This window comes from Notothenia rossii, assembly GCF_949606895.1.
Source record: "Notothenia rossii genome assembly, contig: scaffold_98, whole genome shotgun sequence".
In the NCBI taxonomy this organism is placed as follows: Eukaryota; Metazoa; Chordata; class Actinopteri; order Perciformes; family Nototheniidae; genus Notothenia; species Notothenia rossii.
In genome coordinates, this window is record NW_027640206.1 from 87758 (window position 1) to 99840 (window position 12083).

Consider the following 12083-nt stretch of genomic DNA (forward strand, 5'->3'; position numbering starts at 1 on the left):
TAGGTTCCACACGAAACATAAAAACATAAACAGAACAACAAAAGGACATCATACAGCACCATTTACATAACTATCCACATAAACAGGTACCAATAGCTTCCGATTGAGTAGCATCCAACCGAGCTTTAAAAACATTTAGTGGCACCAGATTGCTCAGTTTCCATTTAATTTGCAGACTATTCCAAGACAGAGGAGCTGCGCATCTAAAAGCTGTCTTCCCTAAGACAGTCCTAGCAGTTGGCACATTTAATAAAACCACAGCATTCGATCTCAGGCAGTAGCCACTTACAATTTTCCGTGAGATCAGGGAGCAGATATAAGATGGAAGTTTCCCTAACATGGCTTTGTATATAAAAATGTACCAGTGACTGAGCCTCCGTACAGTTAGTGAAAGCAAACCAGCCCTTGCATACAGGGTACAGTGATGGGTTAATGCTTTACAGTTTGTCACAAATCTCAGTGCACTGTGATACGCAGCATCTAACTTGACCAGGCAATTGGCAGGTGCATTCATATAGATCAAATCACCATAGTCCAGCACAGGTCAAAAGGTCACAGTGACTAGCCTTTTCCTGGCCTCAAGCAGAGAAACAGGACTTGTTCCTGTAGAAGAAACCTAGCCTAACCCTCAGCTTTTTAAGCAGGTTATTGACATGAAGTTTAGAAATGTGAGACAATCATCAAGCCAGATACCAAGGACTCTGAGAAGACGTGAGCTCCTGATCCCCTTTAATCTCCACTGACAGTCTCTTGTGAAGGCCTTATAACTGTATCACAATGGATATTACTGAGTTTGCATAGAACCAAACGTGTTCACGTGTGAATGTGAACATTAATAGAATATCACCTCCCATCTTCAGAGCAATCTGACTATTATAACATTAGCGTTAAGAAAGCTTAATTAAATATCTGCCTCAACATAAGTAACTGGATCAAAGTCACAGTACAGTCCGCGGCATCACATCATAATGTATCATATATCTCCTTATCTGAGTCAGCTGAGCCGTATCTGGCCGTGCAACACTTACAGTGTCACATACTGTATGTAGAAGTATTATTTTAAGCAACACATTACGAAACACTCGAGTCAAATGTAATTAAAGTCAGATCGTGTCTTAGACGGGGCATATCATAAACCTGTTAATGTACGCATTCAAACACTTTTTCTTTTACCAGCTGTGTTCACCTTGCAGGTGCAGCTATGTGGCTTTTATCCTGGATAAAGTGTTTGAGTCATGGATGTTTAAAGTCTTCATATTTGTCTAATTATATAGTTGACTTTTCATTCAGGAAGTATACGCGCTGCGCTGTCAGTACGCTTCTCCATGTTTGTGATTGGTCGAATGCTCCAGATACCACCCCTTTTATGTGAACGCGCACCTAACTAGATAGGCACGGCTGGCTTGAGCGATCCACTTGATAACCCGTGTCGTAGTGCCGTTTAGCGAGAGGGCGTATGTTTTGGATTAGGCCAACCGGCTAACTCAAACATATCCAGGTTAGGTTGAACCAGTTTCGTGGTATACCCCCCAGGTCTTGTCCTGACTGAGCACAGGCACCTGTAGCCTTGGCTACTGTGCTCTCAGTGTTTTGTCTCCCTGTTCCTGCCTATTGGCGTCAGCTGATAGAGGTGTTGGTTTTATCTTGTTATGCACAATGTTGATTCTTCTCTCAGAACTAGCTAAATATGGGTCTGGGGTAGAGATCTTCAGAATTGGTTTGGCATCTTTTGTGTCAATTCGTGGCACACAACATGTCTTGTGAATAAACCATCAGTTTGCCATCAAAGTTCCTGCTCTCCTCGTGTCTCTCTGACTCCTGTTTCCATTGCTTCAGAAGTTTCCATCGCATATGAAAGATTTTCACATGTTTGTAAATTATTTTGGTTTCAGTGTGTGTGTTTCACATGGGTGAACAGTATATTTATATGTTATGGAATGAAATACAATGTCAGATTAGGGGAAAGTTAGGGGAGTGCATGTTAATGTGTCTGGAGGTGGCGTGTTCCAAAAGTGTTTGGGTTTGTCTGCCGTGTGTGGGCTGCGTTCCATTTCAAATTGCCGCCTGTACAATGTATGCACCAGTCTGTGATATGCCGATGTGCAGGCCCGCCCCTCCATACACGCCGATCACACAGACTGCGTCTGCCTCTCGCCCTCATCTTGTGGAGGGAGCCTCATCTGATGCGCAAATGCGGCGCAATTGAGCGCGCCACAGTTTCTGCTGCGAGGCTCCACTAGCTGTAATCGGCTTGGTGTGTCCAGGGTTTACACACCACCCCCCCGTCGACGCTCGCGAGGGCCTCATCACATCACAGCCCTGCCGATGTGATATAATGTATAGGACCTTTTTCCTCATGGGTGTCATTCACAACAGACCAATCATGACAGTTTTAGAGAATGAGTTTGTATGGATACACTTAAAACATATTTGTATTTGTCTTGGCTTCAGCTCACTGATAACATAAGAACACAAATAGGCACAACACTTACATAGATGTTTTTTTTATATGTATTTTATTACTCCAAAATAGAAAAAAAAAAGTCAGCCATATTTAACTGGAAAAGTTTTCCTTTGGCTCCCAGGAATTTTTCCACTTCGCCCCACTGTAAAACAGAAACAGTCAATCAATCAATCAATCAATGTTTATTTATATAGCCCAATATCACAAATGTTACATTTGTCTCAATGGACTTCACAGTTTGTACAGAATATCAGTATGACAATACTGACACAGCAAAAAGTATTACTTTTTGGAATATGTAGTTCTACAGTATGTTGACAATGCTATTTCAAATGAGAAGATATACTAAGTCACTCAAAAATATCATGATGAAAGTGCAGTATAATGTATATATTTATATATAACACGTACATCATATATAATACAAGGTACATTTTTTATTTCAAAGTCAATGTTTCATTTGACCAATTCTTTGAATTTGCTGTCTTATCAATGCCCAAACATACAGCACTAAACTTAGACAACTGCCTGCAAGACTGCACACAGAAATAATACTACTTATTACTACTAACTATACTTATAGTATAATTGTTAAGAACAAATGTAACAAGTCAGTAATTACAAAAGAGATCAAATACCATCCAGCCTCACATATCAATCATTTAACCTTTAGTGATATTGATCAATGATAAACTCTATTGTATATTTTAATTTCTATTTCAATGTAGGCTACTTCCCTGCTTATGTGTTACAATCAGACAACGTTTCTAGGGCGCGATGTCTGAATGACGAAGGGCAGAGAACTTGGATGTCTTACTTTATGGCGCAAACGTCTGATAGAGCCATTGATGACATGGCTCCCCACCCCCATGTGATCAACTAAATTCAATTTACTGCTGAGGAACCCAAAATGTTTAAGTTAGTGATCTCAGGGTTGATGAAGTTGGTTGGTAAGACTACTTTGTGGCCCCTGTTCTGCCAGACCCATCAGCTACACTGAAGGAAACTTCAGATTAGATACATACCATCCAGAGCAAGACTGCCACTGCACCAACACCTCGGTATGGCCCTGAGTAAAGAAACACAGATTTTAGGTAAACTTCATTTTTTTCAAATGTCATACATGTAAATACAAAAAGTCCAGTGAAATCAAATGATAATTTGAAATAATAGTAGGTACGATTAACTCAAACATATGAAGGACTGTAACATAGTCAATAGCATTTTCCCCATCAGTTTAATATTTTGGAATACTATTATTATTTAAAAAAATATTTGTACTGCCAAGAATAGGAATTCACCTACAAAGGATTACAAGAAAAAATGTAATATACAAATAAATGGCTGGACATGATGCATTAATGCGACATGAAGCATTACACAAGTACCTCAACCTTAAATTAATAATAAATTATTGTTACTGTAATTTCAATATTTACATTAGCAGTCATGCTTAAGACTGAAACACTCCTTTTAAACAAAGTATACGAAAATCCAATAAGATAAGACTTGGTTCCACGGAAACATTATTGTCATTGTTTATTTATTTAAAAATATTTTCTAAACAAACCTCCCTGATTCGTTCCCTCAGTAGTTTTTTGTAGGGGAAAGTGTCTGACCCTTGATGAATGGGACATTCTGCAAGGAATTAAAAGATGGTAATAAGTTGAAGTTCAGCAATAACCTCCTAAACATTGCCTAACATCACATTGTGCTCAATTAAACTGTTCAAAATGGCACTGAGACTTTTGATACTGCAAAGTCTTAAACAAAACAAAAGGTGGTGTATTCTAATTGTACCGATGATTGTTTTCTCTCTCTTTAACTCATTCAATGTGCAAAATCAAACACAGTTTCAGTCGATGTAAATAAGATAATTACTAATTAACCCGCACATACCATTAATTGCCACTTTATTCCTCGTTGGTCTTCTTTTCTGTGAGGAAGACACTGAGGAGAGAGCAGGAGTCAGGCCGGAGGAGAGAGCAGGAGTCAGCCCGGAGGAGAGAGCAGGAGTCAGGCCGGAGGAGAGAGCAGGAGTCAGCCCGGAGGAGAGAGCAGGAGTCAGCCCGGAGGAGAGAGCAGGAGTCAGCCCGGAGGAGAGAGCAGGAGTCAGCCCGGAGGAGAGAGCAGGAGTCAGCCCGGAGGAGAGAGCAGGAGTCAGGCCGGAGGAGAGAGCAGGAGTCAGCCCGGAGGAGAGAGCAGGAGTCAGCCCGGAGGAGAGAGCAGGAGTCAGGCCGGAGGAGAGAGCAGGAGTCAGGCCGGAGGAGAGAGCAGGAGTCAGCCCGGAGGAGAGAGCAGGAGTCAGCCCGGAGGAGAGAGCAGGAGTCAGCCCGGAGGAGAGAGCAGGAGTCAGCCCGGAGGAGAGAGCAGGAGTCAGCCCGGAGGAGAGAGCAGGAGTCAGGCCGGAGGAGAGAGCAGGAGTCAGCCCGGAGGAGAGAGCAGGAGTCAGGCCGGAGGAGAGAGCAGGAGTCAGGCCGGAGGAGAGAGCAGGAGTCAGCCCGGAGGAGAGAGCAGGAGTCAGGCCGGAGGAGAGAGCAGGAGTCAGGCCGGAGGAGAGAGCAGGAGTCAGCCCGGAGGAGAGAGCAGGAGTCAGGCCGGAGGAGAGAGCAGGAGTCAGGCCGGAGGAGAGAGCAGGAGTCAGGCCGGAGGAGAGAGCAGGAGTCAGGCCGGAGGAGAGAGCAGGAGTCAGCCCGGAGGAGAGAGCAGGAGTCAGGCCGGAGGAGAGAGCAGGAGTCAGGCCGGAGGAGAGAGCAGGAGTCAGCCCGGAGGAGAGAGCAGGAGTCAGGCCGGAGGAGAGAGCAGGAGTCAGCCCGGAGGAGAGAGCAGGAGTCAGGCCGGAGGAGAGAGCAGGAGTCAGGCCGGAGGAGAGAGCAGGAGTCAGGCCGGAGGAGAGAGCAGGAGTCAGCCCGGAGGAGAGAGCAGGAGTCAGGCCGGAGGAGAGAGCAGGAGTCAGCCCGGAGGAGAGAGCAGGAGTCAGGCCGGAGGAGAGAGCAGGAGTCAGGCCGGAGGAGAGAGCAGGAGTCAGGCCGGAGGAGAGAGCAGGAGTCAGGCCGGAGGAGAGAGCAGGAGTCAGCCCGGAGGAGAGAGCAGGAGTCAGCCCGGAGGAGAGAGCAGGAGTCAGCCCGGAGGAGAGAGCAGGAGTCAGGCCGGAGGACACAGGAGTGAGGAAGAGAGTGAACTCAGTGTCAGTCTCGGTGGTAAGAGGTACAGACAAGTCTGATCCTGGGTCTGCGGCCATTTCTGCCTGTGTGGTACAAGGGCCCTCAGGTTCAACTGCCAAAGTCACTATTGAGAAGAAAAAAAAGTAGACGCATGGTGAGTAAATGACCAAGTATAATCCGCCATATATATTTATAATCTGAGTAATTACAGCTAAAAATGAAACAGCGGAACATCAGTGATTCTGTGTTACAATGGCGTTTGTTAGCAACCAGGAAATGACACCACTAAGGACAAACAGATGAGAATGCTGCGTGGGGTCTGGGTGCCGTGTTGGCGGGACGTTGGGGGGCTCGCTGCTCCGCCCTTTTAGGCTCGAGGAGCAGACAGTGTGAGCTGGATTACTGGTGTTGTTTCCTGGTTGCTGTGTGGGGTCTGCGAGACAGCGAGGAACTCAGCCTGAGCGCACACACACACACACACACTCACATCCAGGCTGTGAGTGTGAGTGCGTGTGTGCGTGAGGAGATCCACGGAGCCTCGGCTGAGAAAAGATAAGGCTGAGTGAGTGTGTGTGAGCCGGTACGTCACTATGCCCGTTACGTCACTATACTCAGGAAGATTTTTTTTTGAAAAAGAGCAGCATAGACAGGTATTTTCTGTGTTAGAGTTTTACTCGCTACAGGGTGTACTTTGAGGGTTTGTGACTCTGCAGACCGTTTACATGCAGGAAAAGCTTCATAACACAGAAGGGGACGGGTAATAACCAGAAAAGCATGACATGGGCCCTTTAACTGACAAAACAAGACATAACGACATATTTGTACTACTTGGTAAACAGTGATTCACATTTTTTTACATTTAAAACCAGATAACTGGGCAACTAATTTACAAAAAATGTTAACAGATAAATTGCTGAAATATAGCATGCAGATTTGTATACTTTACCATTAATAAGGCTTTCGTAAATCCTCTTTATGGTAACAAGTGCATTGTTACCATCTTCTGTCTCGATTTGCCATGGACAGATGCAATCGGCAAAAACCATTTGTGCCTCTCTTGGCAAGAAGGAGGATGGGACGCCGATCTAACATTTTCCATTTGTGGAGCTGGAACACAATGGACACAAAAAAACAAGAAATATTATGTACACAACAGTTCTAAACATTTTCACACACCTAAAGCCATTATAACTCCATTTATTTTGCCTAAGTGAAAAATGCACTGATGTGATACGTGTGCACATTGAGGAAGGCACCCCACAATTAACCAGGTGTGATTTTAGACCCCTTTTAGGGGAGCCCCTAAAAAAGAACTGTAAAAAAAAAAAGAAGTTTATCGAGCTCGGGTTCACTTTGAGTTTTTTTTACATGGGCATAGTTATTTTTATATGGGTTAGGGATGCCAGCGATTATTCTATTTTTCGAATATTCGTTACAGTCTCCATAATCGAAAATTATTTTTAAAATTCGATTTTATTTATATATATTTTTATTATTATTTATGTATTTCTTTTTTTTCCTGGCTTAGTTTCAATTCGGCGGCGAATAATCAATTAATATTCGCCAGGGCTGTCCGATTTTGATCATGGTCAGTTTCTGGCATGCCTAATATTTGTCCATTTAATTCTCACATTCAGATATCTGAATAAGCTACATTTAGCTTTGAAACATGTCAGCAAGCTATAACCTATATCATTTCAGGTTCAAAGTTCCGCATTAACAGCACTTCAGATGTAAAGCTGGTGTTACAGGGGAATTTTTAAAGGACTGTTCGAACACGGCTCAAAGTCAGAGACTCTGGTAAGCTTAATGAAAGTGCTTTTAAGGGCCTCTTTATTAATACTAACTCTTTCCAGGTCTTGATTGTCTTTCAAGCACTATATTAATATGGGCTGGTTTTGATTCACTGACATTCTTGGTTTTACCATTTATTCAAAAATGTATATGATATTTCATTTATTTTACTTTTGGAAACCATAGTCACATAATTATGTGTTTTCTATACTATGAAGTTCCAAAATAAAATATAAAACACCAAAATGCAGGTTTTTTTGTAAGATATAATTAGAAAAACATGTACATTGAAGCTCTGATTCTAGGAATTACCACTGGCCTGAACTATGTTACTTCTGGTTAAGAAATAATGTTTTACTAAAACTGGGTGCTTGCAAGTACAAACACTATCTAACATCAGTTCGAAAAAATGTGTTATGCCTTTACAGCTTTAAATACAACGGTGACAACAATTTTGCTTAACACATTACATGAAGTGCAGTAATCGTGCACTAGTCTGTACTTCTCACATAAACTTACTTAAGAAATTAGGATTATTTTTAAAAAGTAAATGAGGGCGACTGTTGGAAAGTATAAATCAATTCAGTAATTTAACAATTTGTATAAAAAGATTAAGATCAGGGATTATTTACACACTTTTTTATGATAACTGACATCTGCAAGAGAAAAAAGCTTACCAGTAAATGTGTCGAGTCATACACTTTGTTGACACTGTGGTTTTTCTTTTGCGTGGCCTTCCACTCCTGTGCAACCTTTTCTTTTTGCTTGGAGAGTTTCTCTTTGTAGGGTTGGATGGCACCACATTGTTTGCATTTTTTACTTGCTACTCCTATGCTTTGCCTGCATGTCTGGCACACTTTTTGAGTAGGCGTCTGTAACAGAAACACAGATAATGTCAGGGAATACCAAAAATAAGAATACTATACTACAAATGTTTACAGGATTCATGTATTTTATTATATCGTGAAAAATCTTGTTAAAACAATGAACTCATGTTTTTTTATCTTTTAGATAGGATGAACAAAAATCACAAGAGTAAGGAAAACAATGTTATACAGAGTCAGTCACATGTTTAAAGTGACTGTTATGAACAACCCTAATCTGTCAATATCTGGTTGATCCAAAAGTTGATGCTCCATCATCACAGAAAATAATACTAAAATCATCATTACCAGGGGTGTATTGCTAATTCTATAAGTTCTGCACGTGTGCACGCGCAGTTGTGGCTTGTTTTGAAGCTTATGTAACTACTGTCAATTAACACTCCAGCCAGAATCAACAAAGAATGGTCATTTATTAAGTCTGCATTATTGAATAAATGTGTGATTCTTACAGTAAATGCTGCACACAGCTGCGTGATAGTTAAGTGATCAGTGAAGGACCTTTATAAACTAACTCCCTCCTGCTGAGGTACAAAGGTTACTATATAAAAAGTGTGCACATGTATTTAGTATCCTATCCATGTGAATATGTTTTAAGTGGGGGTGGACCTCATGTCCTCTAGGGGGGTCCGGAGGCCCCCGTGAAGTTAAATGCATCAATCTTGTGCACTTGAGGGCAAAATTAACTAAATCTATGGATACATCTGTCAACACCCATATGAAACTTAACTGTATACATTTCAATAATAAAAAAAATGATAAGAATAATACTTTTTTTTAAATGTATCTTTGTGCATATTTAACTATTTACTGTTTTGTTTTTTTATGCATTTGTTGTATGTCCAATAGTATGAATTGTAATGATTTCATCGATGTTTTAGATTCATTCGATTTTTTTTAGGGTGCTGTGTGACGTTGAACCTGCGACCTGCAACCTGTGACCTATGAACCTGTATTTGTATACTACCAAAGGAGCTATTGAACCTAAGAACTTGAATTTCCGACTCCTATTGTGGAACATTACAATAATATAAAAGTGTGCCTTGGAAATATGTATTTCCATATATGGTGACCAAACTGTTTCAGACCCACTGAGATAACTTAGACTAAAGTTAACTGTGTAAACATTACATTAGGTACATTAGCCTCTTAGCCTATCCGTTATCATAGCTAGCTAGCACCAGATGCTAACAACCATCCCCGTTTTAGGTGCCGGAGCGGTGTTTCGGCAGTATTACACCCCTGGTCACTCTTCACTTAATAGATAAATAGTATTTAATATAGTTATAAAGAATGTGACGTTTGATAACATTTGGATCAACCGCATGAACCGATGGATCACATAACTTCCATGCTCACGTTAACGTTAGCTGATTCTACTTTTGGCTAATTTAGCTTTGCTATCATTATTCCTAGGTAAACATAGTAATCTTAGTCACTGTACTAGACGACAAAATAAAACAACATAATACATATCCCAAAATGAATATACTTTTGATATCTGACTACTCACGTTTATTAGCTTGTCTGGGAAATAAATGGATGTTGTCTGATGCAGTGACGAGTCCAAAACCCCGGTAAGTTAGCATTTGACCACTTCCGGTTCCCTCGCGTCAGAACCAATGAGATTTCTCCATAGGATTTGGGAAAATAGCTCGAAATAAGGTCTGTGGTCGACACAAATTTAAGAGACGGATCACGTTTTGTTCTACGACAGACAGCCGTGATTTTTGAAGAGTGTACGTGTCTGAAAAACGATGGTTGTTAACTGAAGTTGTCGAGGACGTTGTACGTCATTACGCCGCCTCCCGTTGATTTAAAACGCGCCCGTGGGTCGTAAAGGTATACAGGCTGACGCACCCGTTGATTGAAAACGCTGCTCTGGGTCGTATTAATGGGTCGGAAAACGAGGAAAACAATCGACCTATTTGGTCGTATTAGTTGGAGGACTTGTTGCTCTTTAAAGTAGAGACACTACATACTGATATACACCTGAACATCAGCAGGAGAGGACTCTTTAAAGTAGAGACACTACATACTGATATACACCTGAACATCAGCAGGAGAGGACTCTTTAAAGTAGAGACACTACACACTGATATGGACTGTACTTATATAGCGCTTTATCCAGTCTTTAAGACCCCTCAAAGCGCTTTACATACTATATGTCATTCACCCATTCACACCCATTCATACAGAGCAGTGTACCTTACTCTAGGACCTAACATTCACACACATTCACACACCGTTGGCCATGCCATCGGGAGCAACTCAGGGTTAAGTATCTTGCCCAAGGATACATCGACATGTTGACTGCATGGGCTGGGATCGAACCCACAACCTTCTGGTTGAAAGACGACCACACTCCCTCACAGCCACAGTCGCCCTGTATATATGATATACACCTGAACATCAGCAGGAGAGGACTCTTTAAAATAGAGGCACTACATACTGATATACACCTGAACATCAGCAGGAGAGGACTCTTTAAAGTAGAAACACTACATACTGATATACACCTGAACATCAGCAGGAGAGGACTCTTTAAAGTAGATACACTACATACTGATATACACCTGAACATCAGCAGGAGAGGACTCTTTAAAGTAGAGACACTACATACTGGTATACACCTGAACATCAGCAGGAGAGGACTGTTTAAAGTAGAGACACTACATACTGATATACACCTGAACATCAGCAGGAGAGGACTCTTTAAAGTAGAGACACTACATACTGATATACACCTGAACATCAGCAGGAGAGGACTCTTTAAAGTAGAGGCACTACATACTGATATACACCTGAACATCAGCAGGAGAGGACTCTTTAAAGTAGAGACACTACATACTGATATACACCTGAACATCAGCAGGAGAGGACTCTTTAAAGTAGAGACACTACATACTGATATACACCTGAACATTAACAGGAGAGGACTCTTTAAAGTAGAGACACTACATACTGATATACACCTGAACAGCCCTTTAAAATCAGTCCAATCACAGCTAGCCACACATGCTCACTGTCTGTATAGGCTATTGCGCCCTCATTTAAACCCACAAGCAGCTGCCCTGACCTATTTGCTGCCCCATAGGCAATATTTGAGCTGATTTCTCAAGCACCGCATTAGCAGTGATGTCACACACTCACAGCTGCTGGTGTTTGGAGCCCTCTAATGTCAGAAGTAGGACTTCAGATTTTGTATTTCTTTCAGTCAAACCCTGTCCTTGCGCTTAGATTTGCTCTGCTTCTGCTCCAACTGTACGCTTGCACTCACATATATTGCTGCTTGCACAGATTTCCTGTTTTCCAGTTTAAAACCTTCTCCTCGGCTCGCACTTAGGCTGCTCCTGTGCCCTGACTGCGCTCGTCAAGTCTCCTCTCAGATTTCTGTAATCTGCTCGGCGCTTGGATGTTTTCTGTGGAAAAACAATTTCAAAGTCCCTCAACCAATATGAGGCCAGGTGAAGGGTCGTCTTGCTGGTGCGTTCGCTTTATTTATTAAAAGCGTCCCGTAAGGGCGGTTACTCTTTAACCAGGTTCATAAACTCCCTCCACGGCTTTATTAAATGTGGCCTACTTCACTTGCTTTATTTACGACTTTTTATTTTAATGGTACTATTAACGTTAACTTTACCTCTTGCAAATTAATTTGGTAGTCATATTTGCGGCACATCTATGATAATAACTGCTTGAAATGTTGTACATTTCGTGAACCCTGTTGCTAGGCAACTGACAACACATGTGTTTCCTTTTTTCTTAGTTATTTCATTGTTT

General features: G+C 41.8%; 2 long non-coding RNA genes across 3 annotated transcripts; both read right to left on the minus strand.

Moving 5' to 3' along the window:
• Positions 1-2294: 2294 nt before the first annotated feature.
• Positions 2295-4493, minus strand: LOC307026954. Its single transcript, XR_013804489.1, has 3 exons — positions 4364-4493; positions 3490-4102; positions 2295-2606 (listed from the first exon to the last, which is right to left on the minus strand). It is a non-coding gene; the product is annotated as an uncharacterized lncRNA (long non-coding RNA).
• A 1013-nt stretch (positions 4494-5506) lies between these two features.
• LOC307026953 lies at positions 5507-11600 on the minus strand. Of its 2 annotated transcripts, none has more exons than XR_013804487.1 (4): positions 11584-11600; positions 8100-8294; positions 6575-6735; positions 5507-5752 (listed from the first exon to the last, which is right to left on the minus strand). It is a non-coding gene; the product is annotated as an uncharacterized lncRNA (long non-coding RNA). The 2 variants fall into 2 exon arrangements; XR_013804488.1 differs by lacking the exon at positions 11584-11600 and adding an exon at positions 9817-10172.
• Between the last annotated feature and the right edge of the window lie 483 nt (positions 11601-12083).